This window comes from Piliocolobus tephrosceles, chromosome 10 (assembly GCF_002776525.5).
Source record: "Piliocolobus tephrosceles isolate RC106 chromosome 10, ASM277652v3, whole genome shotgun sequence".
In the NCBI taxonomy this organism is placed as follows: domain Eukaryota; kingdom Metazoa; phylum Chordata; class Mammalia; order Primates; family Cercopithecidae; genus Piliocolobus; species Piliocolobus tephrosceles.
The window spans coordinates 51,992,972-52,015,446 of record NC_045443.1 but is presented as its reverse complement, the minus strand read 5'-3'; the positions used below and the strand labels follow the sequence as shown (position 1 = coordinate 52,015,446).

The following is a 22,475-nucleotide window of genomic DNA, read 5'->3' as shown; positions in this document are numbered from 1 at the left end:
TAAATGCCCACAAGAGAAAGCTGAAAAGATCTAAAATTGACACCCTAACATTACAATTAAAAGAACTGGAGAAGCAAGAGCAAACACATTCAAAAGCTAGCAGAAGGCAAGAAATAACTAAGATCAGAGCAGAACTGAAGGAGATAGAGACACAAAAAAACCTTCCAAAAAATCAGTGAATCCAGGAGCCGGTTTTCTGAAAAGATCAACAAAATTGATAGACCGCTAGCAAGAAGAATAAAGAAGAAAAGAGAGAAGAATCAAATAGATGCAATAAAAAGTGATAAAGGGGATATCACCACCAACACCACAGAAATACAAATTACCATCAGAGAATACTATAAACACCTCTACACAAATAAACTAGAAAACCTAGAAGAAATGGATAATTTCCTGGACACTTACACTCTCCCAAGACTAAACAAGGAAGAAGTTGAATCCCTGAATAGACCAATAGTAGGCTCTGAAATTGAGGCAATAATTAATAGCCTACCAACCAAAAAAAAGTCCAGGACCAGATGGATTCACAGCTGAATTCTACTGGAGGTACAAGGAAGAGCTGACACCATTCCTTTTGAAACTATTCCAATCAATAGAAAAAGAGGGAATCCTCCCTAACTCATTTTATGAGGCCAATATCATCCTGATACCAAAGCCTAACAGAGATACAAAAAAAAAAAGAGAGAATTTTAGACCAATATCCCTGATGAACATCGATGCAAAAATCCTCAATAAAATACTGGCAAACTGAATCCAGCAGCACATCAAAAAGCTTATCCACCATGATCAAGTGGGCTTCATCCCTGGGATGCAAGGCTCGTTCAACAGATGCAAATCAATAAACATAATCCAGCATATAAACAGACCAAAGACAAAAACCACATGATTATCTCAATAGATGCAGAAAAGGCCTCTGACAAAATTCAACAGCCCTTCATGCTAAAAACTCGCAATAAATTCTGTATTCATGGAACATATCTCAAAATAATAAGAGCTATTTATGACAAAACCACAGCCAATATCATACTGAATGGCCAAAAACTGGAAGCATTCCCTTTGAAAACTGGCACAAGACAGGGATGCCCTCTCTCACCACTCCTATTCAACATAGTGTTGGAAGTTCTGGCTAAGGCAATCAGGCAAGAGAAAGAAATCAAGGGTATACAGTTAGGAAAAGAAGAAGTCAAATTGTCCCTGTTTGCAGATGACATGATTGTATATTTAGAAAACCACATCATCTCAGCCCAAAATCTCCTTAAGCTGATAAGCAACTTCAGCAAAGTCTCAGGATACAAAATCAATGTGTAAAAATCACAAGTATTCTTACACACCAGTAACAGACAGAGAGCCAAATCATGAATGAACTCCCATTCACAATTACTTCAAAGAGAATAAAATACCTAGGAATCCAACTTACAAGGGATGTAAAGGACCTCTTCAAGGAGAACTACAAACCACTGCTCAGTGAAATCAAAGAGGACACAAACAAATGGAAGAACATACCATGCTCATGGATAGGAAGAATCATATTGTGAAAATGGCCATACTGCCCAAGGTAATTTGTAGATTCAATGCCATTCCCATTAAGCTACCAATGAGTTTCTTCACAGAATTGGAAAAAACGGCTTTAAAGTTCATATGGAACCAAAAAAGACCCCACATTACCAAGACAATCCTAAGCCAAAAGAACAAAGCTGGAGGCATCATGCTACCTGACTTCAAACTATACTACAAGGCTGCAGTAACCAAAACAGCATGGTACTGGTACCAAAACAGAGATATAGACCAGGAACAGAACCGAGCCCTCAGAAATAATATCACACATCTACAGCCATCAGATCTTTGACAAACCTGAGAAAAACAAGAAATGGGGAAAGGATTCCCTATTTAATAAATGGTGCTGGGAAAATTGGCTAGCCATAAGTAGAAAGCTGAAACTGGATCCTTTCCTTACTCTTTATACAAAAATTAATTCAAGATGGATTAGAGACTTAAATGTTAGACCTAAAACCATAAAAACCCTAGAAGAAAACCTTGGCAATACCATTTAGGACATAGGCATGGGCAAGGACTTCATGTCTAAAACACCAAAAGCGACAGCAACAAAAGCCAAAATTGACAAATGGGATCTAATTAAACTAAAGAGCTTCTGCACGGCAAAAGAAACTACCATTAGAGTGAACAGGCAACTTACAGAATGGGAGAAAAGTTTTGCAATCTACTCATCTGACAAAGGGCTAATTTCCAGAACCTATAAAGAACTCAATCAAATTTACCAGAAAAAAACAAACAACCCCATTAAAAAGCAGGCAGAGGATATGAACAGGTACTTCTCAAAGAAAGACATTCATACAACCAACAGACACATGAAAAAATGCTCACCATCACTGGCCATCAGAGAAATGCAAATCAAAACCACAATGAGATACCATCTCACACCAGTTAGAATGGCAATCATTAAAAAGTCAGGAAACAACAGGTGCTGGAGAGGATGTGGAGAAATAGAAACACTTTTACACTGTTGGTGGGACTGTAAACTAGTTCAACCATTGTGGAAAACAGTGTGGCAATTCCTCAAGGATCTAGAACTAGAAATACCATTTGACCCAACCATCCCATTACTGGGGATATACCCAAAAGATTATAAATCATGCTGCTATAAAGACACATGCACACATATGTTTATTGCGGCACTATTCACAATAGCAAAGACTTGGAATCAAACCAAATGTCCATCAGTGACAGATTGGATTAAGAAAATGTGGCACATATACACCATGAAATACTATGCAGCCATAAAAAAGGATGAGTTTGTGTCCTTTGTAGGCACATGGATGCAACTGGAAACCATCATTCTCAGCAAACTATCGCAAGAACAGAAAATGAAATACTGCATATTCTCATTCATAGGTGGAAACTGAACAATGAGATCACTTGGACACAGGAAGGGGAACATCACACACCGGGTCCTATTGTGGGCAGGGGGGAGGGATAGCATTAGGAGATATACCTAATGTAAATGATGAGTTAATGGGTGCAGCACAGCAACATGGCACATATATACATATGTAACAAACCTGCACATTTTGCACATGTACCCTATAACTTAAAGTATAATAAAAAAAAAAAAAGAAAGAAAAGAAAGAGGAGATAAACAAAGGACCAAGAAACAGAGAAAACAAATAGAAAACAAATAATAAAATGACAGATTTTTGGAAGGTCATGGCAGGTGGATCAAGAAGTCAGGAGATCGAGACCATCCTGGCTAACGCGATAAAACCCCACCTCGACTAAAAATGCAAAAAAATTTCCCAGGCATTGTGGCAGCTATTCGGGTCAGCTGCTAGGGAGGCTGCTGCTATTAGTCAGCTGCTATTAGTCAGCTGCTGCTCGGCTATTAGGAGGCTGAGGCAGAAGAACAGCATGAACCTGGGGGGCAATGCAGAGCAGACATTGCGCCACTGCACTCCAGCCGGGGTGACAGAGTGAGACACTGTCTCCAAAAAAAAAAAAGAGACAGATTTAATTGTAGTTACCATAAATGTAAATAGTTCAAATACACCAACTAAAGGGCAGAGATTTTAAGAGAGATTAAAAGTATACGTACATATACATATATAAAATACAATAAAATAGAAAATAAGTAACAGGATAATAAGAGAATACTATGAAAAGCCTTATGCTCATAAATTTGACAATTTAGAAGAATTGGCCCAATCTCTTAAAAAACGCAAACTACCCGAACTTGAGATGAAATAAGTAATCTGAATAAGGCCGTAACAATTAAATAAATTGAATTCATAATATAAAATCTCCTTTAAAGATGTCTCCATGTTCAAGTGGTTTCCCTGGAGAATTCTACCAAACATTTAAAGACATTACCAACAACTTTACATAATCTCTTCCAGAATATAAGACGTGTGGGAACACTTCCCAGCTCATTTTATGAAGCCAGTATTACTCTGATACTAAATCCAGACAAAGGCAGTATGATAAAAAAAAAAAAAAAAAAAAAAGTAAAACTAAGATCAATATTTCTCGTGATGCAATTATCAACAAAGTATTAGCAAATCAAATTCAAACCATATAAAGAGAATCATACCTCATACTGAAGCAGTGTCATTTGTCTCAGGTAAATACCTGAGGTTCATCATCTCATACCAAGGAAATTGAGTACACAGACACACAAGAAGTGGGTTTAGGAGTGGTTTAGTAGGCAAAAGAAAGAGAAAGGAGATTAGTTCTCTCTCTTCTGCCAGAGAAAGGAGTGCCCAAGTGAGACCTCCTGCCCACAGTGGAGTGCACAGGGTTTTACAGACTGGCTTGAGGAGGTGGTGTCTGATTTACCCAAAAATTGGTTGGACCAGGTGTGACATTTACATAGCACAAGAAGAAGCTGGCCACTGCACCCTAATATTATGCAAATTGTGTCTTTGCCTGGTCAGCACCATGTTGTCTGCTTCTGACTGCACACATGATTGGCTAGGAAAAGGGAAGATGGAACCACCATTTTGAACATGCCTAACCCTCAGGTAGCCCCTTTCCCATTGACACAACTGCCAGCATTCACCCCTGCAAGCTTCCAGCTTACTTGTCTATGTCTGTAGTTCAATTTTACTGGCTGCTCTTTGTTAGAAAAGAAAATTATTTGGGGGCTGTTTTTCACTACTTCCTTACCCTCACTATCTGCCTAAATAATTTCTTTTTAATTCCTATATCAATACCAAGTGGTATTTATTCCAGGTAGGCAAGGCTGGTGCAATATTCAAAATTCAATCAATGTAATCCCCCACATGAACAAATGATAAAAATCATATGATCATATCAATTCATGTAGCAAAATCATTTGACAAAATTCAGTATCTAATCATGATAAAAATTCTCAGAAAACTAAGAACATAGGTATTAACTTAGTTCACTTAATGTTGCTATAACAGAATACCACAGACTGAGTACTTTATAATGAATGGAAATTTATGTGGCTTGTGGCTCTAGAGGCTGGGAAGTCCAAGAGCATGGCACTAGCATCTGGTAAGGGCCTTCGTGCTGCATCCTCCCAGGAACAATGACAGAAGGGCAAAAGAGGGAGCAAGTGAGAAAGCAAGAAAGCAAACTCATTTTTATGACCATTTACTCTTGCAGCAATGAACCCATTCCCATAACAATGACGTTAATCCATTCATGAAGGCAGAGCCCTCTTGGCCGAACAGCCCTCTTAACAGTCCCACTTTGCAGTACTATCCCAAAAGTGATTACATTTCAACATAAGTTTTGAACTTACGTTTCTATTTGCTAAGCAAATAGAAAGCGACATTACTTATGCAGCGCCTTGAGGGAGTGGAAAGAGCTCATGGCAGCCCCTAGCTCAGGCTACTCTAGGCTCCCACCTCAGCACTCTACTCCTGGTTCCCCAAACTCATGTCTTCTCACATGCAAAATACATCCAGAGAGTGAGTGGAAGATGCAGTGCCAGCAGGATGCAGCCTGAGGATCCTAGAGGTGGAGTAGGCAGAGCCCTGGAGCCAGGCCAGGGCAGGCCCAAGAAGGTGCCACAGCCAGAGCAGACCACCCACTGGCCTCAAGCTCATCAGCTCCCCTCCTCCCCCTGTGCCCACTCCCCCACAGGGCCAGAGAGGGTGCCACCACAGCCCAGAGGGAGTCATGACAAAGGGAAGCCAAGAAACAGGTCCTGGGGAGGAGCTCACAGTGCTCCTCCAGGAACTGGCAATAAGATGGCAGCTCCAGTGGGCAGACAGAGGCCACGTCACTCAGCCTATCATGGAAGGCCAGGATGCTGCCTTTCTAATGTGACTGTCCTCCTATTAGCCCTCACCATCATGGCAACTTTCACAGCTTCGGTCCTGCTGTTCACATAGACTGTGGTGTCCAAGGCAACATGATCCTGGAAGTTCCTATGGTCTGTCTTCTTGGAAAGAGAGGGCCAGAGCACAGGTGCACCTTGTAGATGTGCCTGCGAGGGGACAGGATTCAGTGGCAGGCACTTATCCCAGGTTTCAGGTTCTCATTTGTTGTTTCTACACTTGTAACAAATGACAGGGCCAGACACACTATATTGTCTGAAGAAACCTCTGTAGAGGAGCAGAATGTAGCAGTCATGATGTGGCCCAAACAGTAGCTGTCAGGCAGATAGAGCCTGCATCCACCCAATTTGTCCAAAGAAGCCCCCTTATTCTCTGTGGAAAAGATTTCCAGAAGCTGTTGTCAACAACAGAGTCTAAAAAACACACACACACAAAACCACCAACTCTAAAGATCATTCTTGTGAGTGATTTGAAAATCAGGGTCAAATTCAAGTGGCAAGATCCCACCCTAATAGCCAGATCTGTAGATCCTACCCATCATGCCAGGGCAAATGCTCTATGCATCATTCCTTAGCTTCTGGTTCTGTTCAAAGTTCTCTCTATGTCAGAGGGGTTTTAAAGCTAGAGGGGCCTTTACCCATTTACCCTTATTCACAGATCTGCATATGGAGGTCAAGAGGGGAAGTGACATGTCCTAAGTGAGAGGAGAGTCAAAAAGAAAATAAGACAAACAATGACCAAGCCTCTAGTGTATACTGGGCATTGACTAGCTACTGATGATATGGAAATGAAGAAAACATAGCCGCTTCTTCAAGGAGCTCAATTGGAAATGAAGAAAACATAGCCCCTTCTTCAAGGAGCTCAATCTAGCAAGATAGACTCTTTGTAGGCAAAACCAGACTTCCCTGTAGCAAAAGGAAATGTGAAATCAGGGTAACGAGCCTCACCAGGGACAGGTCACCACACTGCACCAAGAGAATCATTTGTGGACCCGGGGCTATGGCATGGCCCTTCTTTGACCTTCTAGCTGTGCTGTAGTGTGAGGTGGGAGCCTGGAGTAGCCTGAGCTAGGGGCTGCCACGAGCTCTTTCCACTCCCTCAAGGCACTGCATAAGTAATGTTGCTTTCTATTTGCTCAGCAAAATCAGGGACATAGTTTTCTGGAACATGAGGTGGCTCCCCTCCTCCCAGCCCAGTGGACGGTCTACTCTGCTTTGTGGGCCCTTGTTTGTGTTAGAGAAAGAACATTCCACGTGGTTCTGAGTGGTAACTTGTGGCCCACAGACCACTGGCAAGTGGAGCCAGAGCTGTGAAGCCCTCAGAAGCCATGGTGGGCCTGCTGCCCACCATGAAATGCATACTCAGCTGCTGCTGGCCCACCTGTGGGCAGTTGGACAGCTGTACTAGTAATGTACAGAATCCTGGGACTAGTGTCAGTTACCGCATAGATACTCTGGGTGATCCAGGCATGCACTGCTGTGGTGGTCTCTACGAGCAGGAGATAACATATGGTGAGAAGAAAGGAAGAGCTGACTGGAAGGGGTTCAGCCCAGGGTGAGGTTCACGGAAAGGCCAGAGCCAAGATGGGGCCAGCATCCCAGGCCAGTGGTGGCCTCACATCCACCATGCCGAGGCCAGTCCTCAAATGCTCCAAACCCTCTGCTTGAGATTTCTAAATGAAATGAACAGGTCTTCCCTTCAGGACATAGGAGAGCTTCTGAAAACAGTACAAAAATGCAGGTCTCCTGAACTTCCCCAAGTGAGTGATGCAGAACAGTTCCCACATACTTCACAGCACAGTGGAGATCTTTAGGGGCAAACTGCGATGATCTGAATGACAGCACTGACTGTTGGCAACCTGCAGAGCTGCCTGACCAAGAAATTGCAAGACAGGAGCAAAGGCTGGAGCAGGATAAAGCAGAAATGAAATAGGCCACAGATGTTGGAGTGAGGCAACTGACCTCTCTGGCCCACAACCTGCAGAGCATCCTACATCTGCTGGAAGGTGGTAGAGACCATGTAGAGAATGGGGACCTGGCAAAGGAGGGGAACAAGAAAGCAAGACAGGGATTGCTGGCAAGCTGACCAAATAGGAGCAGCTCCTATCTGCAGCTCCCAGCGAGATCAACGCAGAAGACAGGTGAATTCTGCATTTCCAACTGAGGTACCCGGTTCATCTCACTGGGACTGGTTGGACAGTGGGTGTAGCCCAAAAACGGTGAGCCAAAGCAGGGTGGGGCGTCGCCTCACACAGGAAGCACAAGGGGTTGGGGAACTTCCCTCTCCTAGCCAAAGGAAGCCATTAGGGACTGTGCCATGAGGAATGGTGCACTCCAGCCCAGACACTGTGCTTTTCCCATGGTCTTCGCAACCCACAGGCCAGGAGATTCCCTCCAGTGCCTACACCAACAGGGCCCTGGGTTTCAATCGCAAAACTAGGTGACCATTTGGGCAGACACCGAGCTAGCTACAGGAGTTTGGTTTGTTTTTTGTTTTTTGTTTTTTGTTTTCATACCCCAGTGTTGCCTGGAACACCAGAGAGACAGAATTGTTCACTTCCCTGGAAAGGGGGCTGAAATCAGGGAGCCAAGTGGTCTGGCTCAGTGGGTCCCACTCCCACGGAGCCCAGAAAACTAAGATCCACTGGCTTGAAATTCTCACCACCAGCACAACAGTCTGAGGTTGATATGGGACACTTGAGCTTGGTGGGGGGAGGGGCCTCCACCATTGCTGATGCTTGAATAGGCAGTTTTACCCTCACAGTATAAAAAAGGCTGCTTGGGCAGTTTGAACTGGGCAGAGCCCACCACAGCTCAAGAAGGGCGCTGATCCCAGATTGCCTCTCTAGATTCCTCCCCTCTGGGCAGGGCATCTCTTAAAGAAAAAAAGGGCAGCAGTCCCAATCAGGGACTTATAGATAAAACCCCCATCTTTCTGGAACAGAGCACTTGGGGGAAGGGGCAGCTGTGGGCACAGCTTCAGCATACTTAAACATCCCTGCCTGACAGCTCTGAACAGAGCATCAGACCTCCCAGCACAACATTCAAGCTCTGCTAAGGGTCAGACTGCCTCCTTAAGTGGGTCCCTCACCCCAGTGTATCCTGACTGGGAGACACCTCCCATCAGGGGACGACAGACACCTCATACAGGAGAGTTATGGCTGGCATCTGGCAGATGCCCCTCTGGGATGAAGCTTCCAGAGGAAAGAACAGGCAGCAATATTTGCTCCTCTGCGACCTCTGCTGGTGATACCCAGGCAAACAGGGTCTAGAGTGGACCTCCAGCAAACTCCAGCAGAGCTGCAGCAGAGGGTCCTGATTAGTAGAAGGAAAACTAGCAAACAGAAAGGAATAGAATCAACATCACAAAAAGGTTGTCCAATCAGAGACCCTATCCGAAGGTCACCAACATCAAAGACCAAGGGTAGATGAATCCACAAATATGGGAGAAACCAGTGCAAAAATGTTGAAAATTCCAAAAACCAGAAAGCCTCTTCTCCTCCAAAAGATCATAGCTCCTCATCAGCAAGGGAACAAAATTAAACAGAAAATGGGCTTGATGAATTGACAGAAGTAGGCTTCAGAAGGTGGGTGATAACAAACTCCTCTGAACTAAAGGAGCATGTTCCAACCCAACGCAAGGAAGCTAAGAACCTTGAAAAAAGGTTAGACGAATTGCTAACTAGAATAACCAGTATACAGAACATAATGACTTGATGCAGCTGGAAAACACAGCACGAGAACTTTGTGAAGCATACAAAAGTATCAATAGCGAAATCAATCAAGCAGAAGAAACAATATTAGAGACTGAAGATCAACGTAATGAAATAAAGCAAGAAGACAAGATAAAAGAAAAAAGAATGAAAAAGACAAAGTAAGACTCCAAGAAATATGGGACTATGTGAAAAGACCAAATCTACATTTGATTGGTATACCTGAAAGTGATGGGGAGAATGGAACCAGGTTGGAAAACACTCTTCAGGATATTATCTAGCAGAACTTCTCCAACCTGGAAAGACAGGCCAACATTCAAATTCAGGAAATATGGAGAACACCACAAAGATACTCCTCAAGAAGAGCAACCTGAAGACACATAATCATCAGATTCACCAGAGTTGAAATGAAGGAAAAAGTTTTAAGGGCAGCCAGAGAGAAAGGTTGGGCTACCCACAAAGGGAAGCCCATCAGACTAACAGTAAATCTCTCTGCAGAAACCCTATAAGCCAGAAGAGAGTAGGGGCCAATATTCAACATTCTTAAAGAAAAGAATTTTCAACCCAGAATTTCATATCCAGCCAAAACTAAGCTTCATAAGCAAAGGAGAAATAAAATCCTTTACAGACAAGCAGATGATAAGAGATCTTGTCACCATCAGGCCTGCATTATAAGAGCTCCTGAAGGAAGCACTAAACATGGAGAGGAACAACCTGTACCAGTCACTGCAAAAACATACCAAATTGTAAAGGCCATTGACACTATGAAGAAACTGCATCAACTAACAGGCAAAATAATCAGCTAGCATCATAATGACAGGGTCAAATTTACCTATAATGGTATTAACCTTAAATGTAAATGGGCTTAATACCCCAATTAAAAGACACCAACTGGCAAATTGGATAAACAGTCAAGACCCATTGGTGTACTGTATTCAGGAAACCAATGTCATGTGCAAAGATACACATAGATTCACAATAAAGGGATGGAGGAAGATTTACCAAGCAAATGGAAAGCAAAAAAAAGCAGGGGTTGCAATCCTAGTTTTTGATAAAACAGACTTTAAACCAACAAAGATCAAAAGAGACAAAGAAGGCCATTACATAATGGTAAAGGGATCAATGCAACAAGAAGAACTAACTATGCTAAATATATATGCACCCGATACAGGAGCACCCAGATTCGTAAAGCAAGTTCTTAGAGATCTACAAACAGACTTAGACTCACACAATAATAGTGGGAGACTTTAACACCCCACTGTCAATATTAGACAGATCAATGAGAAAAAAAAATTAACAAGGATATTCAGGACTTGAACTCAGCTCTGAACCAACCAGACCTAACAGACATCTACAGAAATCTCCACCCCAAATCAACAGTATATACATTCTTCTCAGCACCACATCACACTTATTCTAAAATTGACCATGCAATTGGAAGTAAAACACTCCTCAGCAAATGCAAAAGAATGGAAATCATAACAGCCTCTCAGACCTCAGTGCCATCTAATTAGAACTCAGGATTAAGAAACTCATTAAAACCTGCACAACTACATGGAAACTGAACAACCTGCTCCTGAATGACTACTGGGTAAATAACGAAGTTAAGGCAGAGATCAAGAAGTTTTTTGAAACCAATGAGAACAAAGACACAATGTACCAGAATCTCTGGGACACATTTAAAGCAGTGTGTAAAGGATAATTTATAGCACTAAATGCCCACAAGAGAAAGCAGGAAAGATCTAAAATCAACACCCTAACATCACAATTAAAAGAACTAGAGAAGCAAGAGCAAACAAATTCAAAAGCTAGCAGAAGACAAGAAATAACTAAGATCAGAGCAGAACTGAAGAAGATAGAGACATGAAAAACCCTCAAAAAATCAATGAATCCAGGAGCTGGTGTTTTGAAGAGATCAACAAAATACATAGACTGCTAGCCAGACTAATAAGGAAAAACAGAGGAATCAAATATATGCAATAAAAAATGATAAAGGGGATATCACCACTGATCCCACAGAAATACAAAGCACCATCAGAGATTACTATAAACACCTCTACGTAAATAAACTAAAAAATCTAGGAGACATGGATAAATTCCTGGACACTTACACCCTCCCAAGTCTAAACCAGGAAGAAGTCGAATCCCTGAATAGACCAATAACAAGTTCTGAAGTTGAGGCAGTAATTAATAGCCTACCAAGAAAAATAAGTCCAGGACCAGACAGATTCACAGCCAAATTCTACCAGAAGTACAGAGAGGAGCTGATACCATTCCTTCTGAAAATATTCCAAACAATAGAAAAAAGAGGGAATCCTCCCTAACTCATTTTATGAAGCCAGCATCCACCTGATACCAAAACCTGACAGAGAAGCCACAAAAAAATAGAAAATTTATGGCCAATATCCCTGATATCAATGTGAAAATCCTCAATAAAATACTGGCAAACCAAATGCAGCAGCACATCAAAAAGCTTATCCACCATGATCAAGTGGGCTTCATCCCTGGGATGCAAGGCTGGTTCAACAGATGCAAATCAATAAATAATAACGTAATCCAGCATATAAACAGGACCAAAGACAAAAACCACATGATTATATCAATAGATGCAGAAAAGGCCTTCGACAAAATTCAACAGCCCTTCATGCTAAAACTCTCAATAAATTCAGTGTTCATGGAACGTATCTCAAAATTATAAGAGCTATTTATGACAAACCTACAGCCAATATCCTACTGAATGGCCAAAAGCTGGAAGCATTCCCTTTGAAAACCAGCACAAGACAAGGACTCCCTCTGTCATCACACTTGTTCAACATAGTATTGGAAGTTCTGGCCAGGGCAATCAGGCAAGAGAAAGAAATATAGCGTATTCAAATAGGAAGAGAGGAAGTCAAATTGTCTCTGCAGATGACATGATTTTATATTGAGAAAACCCCATCATCTCAGCCCAAAATCTCCTTAAGCTGATAAGCAACTTCAGCAAAGTCTCAGAATATAAAATCAATGTGAAAAATCAAGAGCATTTCTATACACCAATAATAGACAAACAGAGAGCCAAATCATGAGTGAACTCCCATTCACAATTGCTACAAAGAGAATAAAATACCCAAGAAAACAATGTGCAAGGAACGTGAAGGACCTCTTCAAGGAGAACTACAAACAAATGCTCAAGGAAATAAGACAGAACACAAACAAATGGAAAAACATTCCATCCTCCTGGATAGGAAGAATCAATATCATGAAAATGGCCATACTTTTCAAAGTAATTTATAGATTCAGTGTTATCCTCATCAAGCTACCGTTGACTTTCTTCACAGAATTAGAAAAAAACTACTTTAAATTTCATATGGAACCAACAAAGAGCCCACAGAGCCAAAACAATCCTATGCAGAAAGAACAAAGCTGGAGGCATTAGCTACCTGACTTCAAACTATTTTACAAACCTACAGAAACCAAAAGAGTGTGGTACTGGTACCAAAACAGACATATAGACCAGTGGAACAGAACAGAGGCCTCAGAAATAACACCACACATCTACAACCATCCGATCTTTGACAAACCTTTCAAAAACAAGCAATGGGGGGCCGAGCGCAGTGGCTCACACCTGTAATCCCAGCACTTTGGGAGGCCGAGGTTGGCGGATCGTGAGGTCAGGAGATTGAGACCATCCTGGCTAACATGGTGAAACCCCATCTCTACTAAAAATACAAAAAATTAGCCAGGTGTAGTGGCAGGTGCCTGTAGTCCCAGCTACTCGGGAGGCTGAGGCAGGAGAATGGCATGATCCCAGGAAGCAGAAGTTGCAGTGAGCCAAGATTGTACCAGTGCACTCCAGCCTGGGCAACAGAGTGATACTCCATCTCAAAACAAACAAACAAACAAACAGACAAGTAATTAGGAAAGGATTCCCTATTTAAAAATGGTGTTGAGAAAACTGGCTAGCCATATACAGAAAATTGAAACCAGACCCCTTTTTTACACCTTATACAAAAATTAACTCAAGATGGATTAAAGACTTAAATGTAAAACCCAAAACCATAAAAACCCTAGAAGAAAACCTTGGCAATACCATTCAGGATGTAGGCCTGGGCAAAGAATTCATGACTAAAACACCAAAAGCAATGGCAGCAAAAGCCAAAATTGACAAATGGAATCTAATTAAACTAAAGAGCTTCTGCACAGCAAAAGAAACTATCATCATAGTGAATAGGTAACCTACAGAATGGGAAAAAATGTTTGCAATCTATCCATCTGACAAAGGGCTAATATCCAGGATCTACAAAGAACTTAAACAAATTTACAAGAAAACAACAATCCCATCAAAAAGTGGGCAAAAGATATAAACAGACACTTTTCAAAAGAAGACATTTATGTGGCCAACAAACATATGAAAAAAGGCTCATCATCACTGGTCATTAGAGAAATATAAAATCAAAACCACAATAAGATAGCATCTCACGTCAGTTAGAATGGCAATTCTTAAAAAGACAGAAAACAACAGATGCTGGAGAGAATGTGGAGAAATAGGTACACTTTTACACTGTTGGTGGGACTGTAAATTAGTTCAACCATTGTAGAAGACAGTGTGGCAATTCCTCAAGGATCTAAAACCAGAAATATCATTTGACCCAGCGATCCCATTACTGGGTATATACCCAAAGGATTATAAATCATTCTACTATAAAGACACATGCACAATGTATATTTATTGCAGCACTATTCACAAGAGCAAAGACTTGGAACCAACCCAAATCCCCATCAATGATAGACTGGATGAAGAAAATGTGGCACATACACACCATGGAATACTATGCAGCCATAAAAAAGGATGAGTTCATGTTCTTTGTGTGGACATGGGTGAGGCTGGAAACCATCATTCTCAGCAAATTAACACAAGAACAGAAAACGAAACACTGCATATTCTTACTCATAAGTGGGAGTTGAACAATGAGAACACACAGGCATAGGGAGGGGAACATCACACACCAGGGCCTGTCAGGGGCTGGGGTGCTAGAGGAGCGATAGCATTAGAAGGAATACCTCATATAGGTGACGGTTTGATGGGTGCAGCAAACCACCATAGCACATGTATACCTATGTAACAAACCTGCACATTCTGCATTTGTATCCCAGAAATTAAAGTATAATTTAGAAACCAAATTAATTAATTAAAATTAAAATTAGAATAAATACTAAAATAAAAAACACGATTATCTCTATAGATGCAAAAAAAAGGCTTTTGATAAAATTCAACATCCCTTCATGTTAAAAATCCTTAATAAACTAAACATTGAAGGAAAATACTTCAAAATATAAGAGCCATTTGTGACAAAGCCACAACCAACATCATACTGAATGGGTAAAAGCTGGAAGCCTTTCCCATGAAAACTGGCACAAGAGAAGGATGTCCTCTCTCACTACTCACATTAAATATAGTACTGGAATTCCTGATGAGAACAATCAGGCAAAAGAAAGAAAGAAAAAGCATCCAAATCAGAAGATAGAAAGTCAAACTATCCCTGTTTGCAGATTACATAATTCTTTATCTGGAAAACCCCATAGTCTCTGCCCAAAAGCTCCTTGATCTGATAAACAACTTCAGCACAGTTTCAGTATATAAATTTAATGTATAAAAGTCAGTAACACTCCTATACATCAACAACATCCAAACCAACAGCCAAATCAGAAATGCAATCCCATTCACAGATGCCAGAAAAAGAATACAATACCTAAGAATACAGCTAACCAGGGAGGTAAAAGAGCTCTACAATTAGAATTACAAAACACTGTTCAGAGAAATCAGAGATGACACAAACAAATAAAAAAAAATTACATGCTCACAGGTAGGAAGAACCAATATCATTAAAATGGCCATACTGCCCAAAGCAATTTACAGATTCAATACTATTCCTATCAAACTGCCAATGACATTCTTCACAGAAGTAGAAAATGCTACTTTAAAATTCACACGTAGCCAAAGAAAAAAAGAGTCCAAATAGCCAAAGCAATCCTAACCAAACAAAACAAAGCAGGAGGCATCACGCTATTGGACTTCAAGCGATAATACAGGGCTACAGTAACCAAAACAGCACAGTACTGGTACAAAAACAGACACATAGGCCAACAGAACAGAATAAAGAACAGAGAAATAAGGTGGCACACCTATAACCATCTGATGTTTGACAAAGCTGACAAAAACAAGCAATGCATAAAGGACTCCTCATTCAATAAATTGTGCTGGAATAGATGGCTAGCCATATGCCAAAGACTGAAACTGGGCCCCAACTTTACATCACATACAAAAATCAACTCAAGATCGATTAAAGACTTAAATGTACAAGCTGAAACTATATAAACCTTGGAAGATAACCTAGGAAATACCATTCTGGACATCAGCCCTGGCAGAGATTTCATAATGTAGACACCAAAAGCAATTGCAACAAAAACAAAAACTGACAAATTGGATCTAATTAAATCTCAGAGCTTCTGCACATCAAAAGAAGCTATCAACTGAGTAAACGAACAACCTACAGAATGGGAGAAAATATGTTCAAACTAAGCATCTGACAAAGGTTCAATATCCAGAACTTATAAGGAACCTAAACTTACAAGCAAAAAACAAATAACCCCATTTAAAAGTGAGCAAAGGACATAAACAGACACTTTTAAAAGCAGACATACGTGTGACAAACAAGCATATGAAAACATGTTCAACATCACTAATAATTAGAGAAATGCAAATCAAAACCACCAGGAGATAACATCTCACACCAGTGAGAATGGCTAATATTAAAAAGTCTAAATATAGCAGATACTATATCTGCATATAGGTTGCAGAGAAAGGGGAACACTTATACAGTGCTGGTGACAGTGTAAATTAGTTCAACTACTGTGGAAAACAGTGTGGTGATTCCTCAAAGAACTTAAAACAGAATTACCATTTGACCCAGCAATCCTGTTATTGGTTATATACCCACAGGAATATAAATTGTTCTTCCATAAAGACACATGCACATGTACATTCATTGCAGCACTATTCACAAGAGCAAAGACATGGAATCAACCTAAATCCCATCGATGGTAGAGTGCATAAAGAAAATGTAGTACGTTTATACCAAGGAATAATATGCAGCCATAAAAAAGAATGAGATAATGTCCTTTGCCAGACCATGGATGGAGCTGGAGGGCATTATCCTAAGCAAACTAACACAGGAACATAAAACCAAATACCACATGTTCTCACTTATAAGTGGGAGCTGAACATTGAGTACACATGGACACAAAAAAGGGAACAATAGACACTGGGGCCTACTTGAGGGTGGAGGGTGGGAAGAGGGTGAGGATTGAAAAACTACCTGTTGAGTATCATACTTATTACCTGGGTGATGAAATAATCTGTACACCAAACCCTCATGATACATAATTTACCTATATAACAAACCTGAACATGTACCCCATTTTAAAAGATTCCTCCATATCTTATCAGGGCTTGATAGATCATTTCTTTTTTTAGCACTGAATAGTGTTCCATTGTTTAGATGTACCACAGTTTATCTACTTACTGAGGAGCATCTTGGTTGCATCCAAATTTTGGCAATTGTGAATAAAGCTGCTATTAGTATGAATATCAATGTACAAAAAAAAACAAAAGTCAGTGAGGTGTTTGGTGTGCTGGTACTCTCCCATTTAACAATCAGTTTGAACACCACAGATACACTGAGCTATAAATTTATATTCATTACACTTTTACACTTTTCTTTATGTGAGACCCATTTCACAGCAACAGAAAGATTTAAAAGAATGAGAATACATGAAAAACAAAACACAAATTCCAGTCAGAAAACCAATTGAAAAACATAAATATCAGTTATTCTGTATAGCATTATTGAATCTATATAGAAATAGTCATCATAATAGGTGGCCTGTGCAGCATTATTAGTTTGATAATGTAATCATTAAAGAGATTTTCCATCTTCTTTTTTCATTAACTTACTGCTTCTCCCCTCCATGCCCATCCACGGTAGGGATGAGGTAGTCTGGTATATTATTAATGTTTTGAGATTATACCATGAATGAATGAATATATATATATTCTGATACAGATTAGAGAAAGGAAATGCATCATTAGATGTTCCACTCTGAATAATAGAAGTATCTACAATTGGTAGCTGCCGCAGAGCCCGCTGCCACCACCTCTGAGCAGAAGATGGCTGTGCCACTCATGTATGCCAATCTTGGCAAATCTGCCAGGGATGTCTTCACCAAGGGTTACGGATTTGGCTTAATAAAGCTTAATTTGAAATCAAATCTGAAAATGGATTGGAATTTACAAGCTCAGACTCTGCCAATGCTGAGACCACCAAAGTGACGGGTAGTCTGGAAACCAAGTACAGATGGACTGAGCATGGCCTGACGTTTACGGAGAAATGGAACACTGACAATACACTAGGCACTGAGATTACTGTGGAAGATCAGCTTGCACTGGACTGAAGCTGACCTTCAATTCATCCTTCTCACCTAACACTAGGCAAAAAAAAGAAAGCTAAAATCAAGACAGGGTACAAGTGGGAAAACATTAATCTGGGCTGCGACATGGATTTCAATATTGCTGGGCCTTCCATCCAGTATGCTCTGGTGCTGGGTTACAAGGCTAGCCAACTACCAGATGAATTTTGAGACTGCAAAGTCCCGAGTTACTCAGAGCAATTTTGCAGTTGGCTACAAGACTGATGAATTCTGGCTTCACACTAATGTCTGACAGAACAGAGTTTGGTGGCTCCATTTACCAGGTGAACAAGAAGTTGGAGACTGCTGTCAGTCTCATCTGGACAGCAGGAAACAGTAACACGCTTCAGAATAGCAGCCAAGTTTCAGATTGACCCTGACGCCTGATTCTCAGCTGAAGTGAACAACTCCAGCCTGACAGGTTCAGGATACACTCAGACCCTAAAGCCAGGTATCAAACTGACATTGTCAGCTCTTCTGGATGTCAAGAAGGTCAATCCTGGTGGCCCCAAGCTTGGTCTAGGACTGGAATTTCAAGCATAAATGAATACTATACAATTGTTTAATTTTAAACTATTTTGCAGCATAGCTACCTTCAGAATTTGGTGTATCTTTTAATGTTGCATGTCTGGGATGCAAGTATTGTTAAATATGTTAGACCTCCAGGTTCAAGATGATTCAGCTTTAAGATGTTACCCTTTCAGAAGTGTAGAAGAAACCCATTTCCAAAAAAGGTTCTTTCAGTGGTAGACTTTGGGGAAACTTGGTGGCCCTTTTGAGATGCCAGTTTTCTTTTTTATCTAGAAATGGCTGCAAGTGGAAGCTGATAATATGTAGGCACTTTATAAATTCATATTGAGTAAATGAATGAAATTGTGATATCCTGATAATCAAACTTTGGTTTCCTAACCCTGATTGATGAGAAGCTCACTTCCTGACGGTGTGTACAAACTCACCTGAATGTGACTTTTTTCAACAGACCTTCATGATCTGTTCTCACCCCAGTTCATCGTCACCTCTTTTACACCAAAAGGTCTGTGGGGTATGATCACTGTTTCTTTTGTGCCATTTTGGGGTGGAGAGGGTGAATGTGATGAAGCCAGTAATTCAGGACTTATTCCTTCTCGTGTTGTGCGTTTTTGCCCTTGCACCAAAGTATGAAATAGCTTCCAGGAGCTCCAGCTATAGGTTTAGAAGAGTCTGTGTGATTGTAATCACATGGTAACAACACTCAGAATCTAAATTGGACTTCTGTTGTATTCTCACCACTCAATTTGTTTTTTAGCAGTTAATGGGTACATTTTAGAGTCTTCCATTTTGTGTGGAAATAGATCCTCCTCTTCAAATGCTGTAATTAACATCACTTTAAAAAATTTGAATAAAATATTGAAACCTCAAAAAAAATGAAGTATCTACAATCACCACCCCAGAAGAGACTCAGAAATGAGTGAAGCCAAGCCTCAGAAACAAAGATTCAGTAAGTCATGTCAGAATAAAAACCAAAAACTGACCATAGTTTTGTCTGGAAAGATGGGATAAACGTTGGACACAGGGATCTTGAGAAAAAGCAAAAGATGAAAAAGGAAACAAGGGAAGGAGACTACAAAAAATCCATTTCCAGAAGTTATCTGATTTTGACCATGAACTTAAAAGTGATATATGAGAGAAACAAATAAACATTGAATAATACTGAATAACGGTCACAGGTGCCCAATAAGTTTGTTACCAGATGATGAGTTTGTTATTAGACACAGGAAAATAGATTATCTCTAAAAGAGTAAAAAATCTCCCAGACACTGCATAGCATAATGAATGAATGAAAATTTTGTTCATGACAAATTAATGACTGATTAATTTCATTATTAAATCTTAATTTTTTGTTTCATCTTACCAAGGAATAGAGTGATTTTCCAAGTTCAGATGTAATTACGAAATTAATATTTTGTAGAAGTTACATTATTTCAGGAAAGTAAGCCAGTGTGAGCCTTCAGAAAGGCAGTAAATCAAAACCTCTATTGCTGTAAAAACAAAATTATATAAAAGCCTGGTGAAATACAATGAAAGTTGAACAGAGCACTGAAGTGACACCGAGCAATGAGAATAATCGAGGAACCTTTTTAGCAGAGACAAAAATGGACCTCATAGGAGATCTCCAGGCTATTTTCCTTTGCTAGCCTGACCATGTGACTCAACTGACATTTTTGCCAACATTATATGACTCTGGGTATGTTTCTTGCAGGCTGCTAAGTGTTGCCAGGCACCTATGCCAATGCAAATTTGGCATTTTCTCTGACATCGCTGTTACCCAGTTTGTTGATTCCAACAATGAAGGAAGGTGAGTGACAGAGCATGAAAGCAGGCATAAATTCTGGGGACAAAATGGCTCCCCAACGTACCTGAGGCCTTAGTCCCAAGGTCCACTGCTCTGAGCTGGGAGCATACATTTTCATATTGGGAACATTAAGAGATAGAAGCAAGAACAGGAAAATGACATGGTGAGCCTCCTTACAGTTAAGCCCCTATGGGGCATTTTCTTTTCTTTTCTTTTTTTTTTTTTTTTTGCATTTTTTTATACTTTAAGTTCTAGGGTACATGTGCACAATGAGCAGCTTTGTTACATATGTATACATGTGCCATGTTGGTGTGCTGCACCCATTAACTCATCATTTACATTAGGTATATCTCCTAATGCTATCTCTCCTCCCTCCCCCCACCCCATGACAGGCCTGGTGTGTGATGCTCCCCACCCTGTGTCCAAGTGTTCTCATTCTTCAATTCCCACCTGTGAGTGAGAACATATGGTGTTTGGTTTTCTGTCCTTGGCACAGTTTGCTCAGAATGATGGTTCCAGCTTCATCCATGTCCCTACAAAGGACATGAACTCATCCTTTTTATGGCTGCGTAGTATTCCATGGTGTATATGTGCCACATTTTCTTAATCCAGTCTATCACTGATGGACATTTGGGTTGTTTCCAAGTCTTTGCTATTGTGAATAGTGCCGCAATAAATATATGTGTGCATGTGTCTTTATAGCAGCATGATTTATAGTCTTTTGGGTATATATCTAGTAATGGGATGGCTGGGTCAAATGGTATTTCTAGTTCTATATCCTTGAGGAATCGCCACACTGTTTTCCACAATGGTTGAACTAGTTTACTCCCACCAACAGTGTAAAAACGTTTCTATTTCTCCACATCCTCTCCAGCACCTGTTGTTTCCTGACTTTTTAATGATCGCCATTCTAACTGATGTTAGATGGTATCTCATTGTGGTTTTGATTTGCATTTCTCTGATGGCCAGTGATGATGAGCATTTTTTCATGTGTCTGTTGGCTGCATAAATGTCTTCTTTTGAGAAATGTCTGTTCATATCCTTTGCCCACTTTTTGATGGTGTTGTTTGATTTTCCTTGTAAATTTGTTTAAGTTCTTTGTAGATTCTGGATATTAGCCCTTTGTCAGATGAGTAGATTGCAAAAATTTTCTCCCATTCTGTAGGTTGCCTGTTCACTCTGATGGTAGTTTCTTTTGCTGTGCAGAAGCTCTTTAGTTTAATTAGATCCCTATGGGGCATTTTCAAGTCTAGAGAACCCTCACTGCATGGCCCATGAAGTCAAACTCCTTTATGCTATTTCTTAAATTTGTCAGTATCTTCGCTGCTCCTTGGGATTCAAACTATGGAATATTTTATGATCAATTAATTTTTAAACCATAAAAGACAAATCATGAATTAGCAAGAGAATACACAAAGTAGCCTGTGCATATACAACTATATAAAATATATATAATAAAGAATAAAATAGTATGAAAAGAAACCTCATCTAAGAATAGTTTAAAAGGAAAAGTGATTTAAAGAACAGCAGACTAGAAGGAAGTTCACAAAGTCCTTGGGGTCTTGGACAAACAGATCAAGCCTATACTTTCAGGAACAATACCAACAACTCTACCTGACAGGACTGGGCTGATGAAAAAAACAACCACAACATCTACTGGTGCTGCCAAACACTAAATTCCAAAATTTTATAAGTAAGAGTGAATGATGCTAGCATAATATATTTCTGAATGAGAATCCAATCTTGCAACCACTATAGCCTTGAAAGTTGGATGCTTTTGAAACCAGTATACGCCCAGGAAACGGAAGCTCCCTATAAAGCCTGTTATCACATGCTGTTCACATCCAAAATTAAATCCTGGGGAGATTGGCCAGATTGGCAGAGTTTAGTACACAAGTCTGAGCCTTGGCTGCAAGGATGGTTGGGAAACTGTATTTCAACCTTTTTTTAGGGTTGGATTTATATTTGTCCCAAACATAGAAACGCTATTCAGAAGATGACAAGCAGCCTCAAATTTCACAGTTTTACACCATTGATAGTATTAGGGTTGTGCAATTGTTCGTTTTAATACAAATTCTGAAATGCTCCCTTTAATCTAATTATT

At 40.3% G+C, this 22,475-nt stretch overlaps 1 pseudogene; it reads left to right on the top strand.

The window, feature by feature from the left end:
- Nucleotides 1-17,740: 17,740 nt before the first annotated feature.
- On the top strand, nucleotides 17,741-18,582 carry LOC111541724 (annotated as a pseudogene).
- The last annotated feature ends 3,893 nt before the right edge of the window (nucleotides 18,583-22,475 follow it).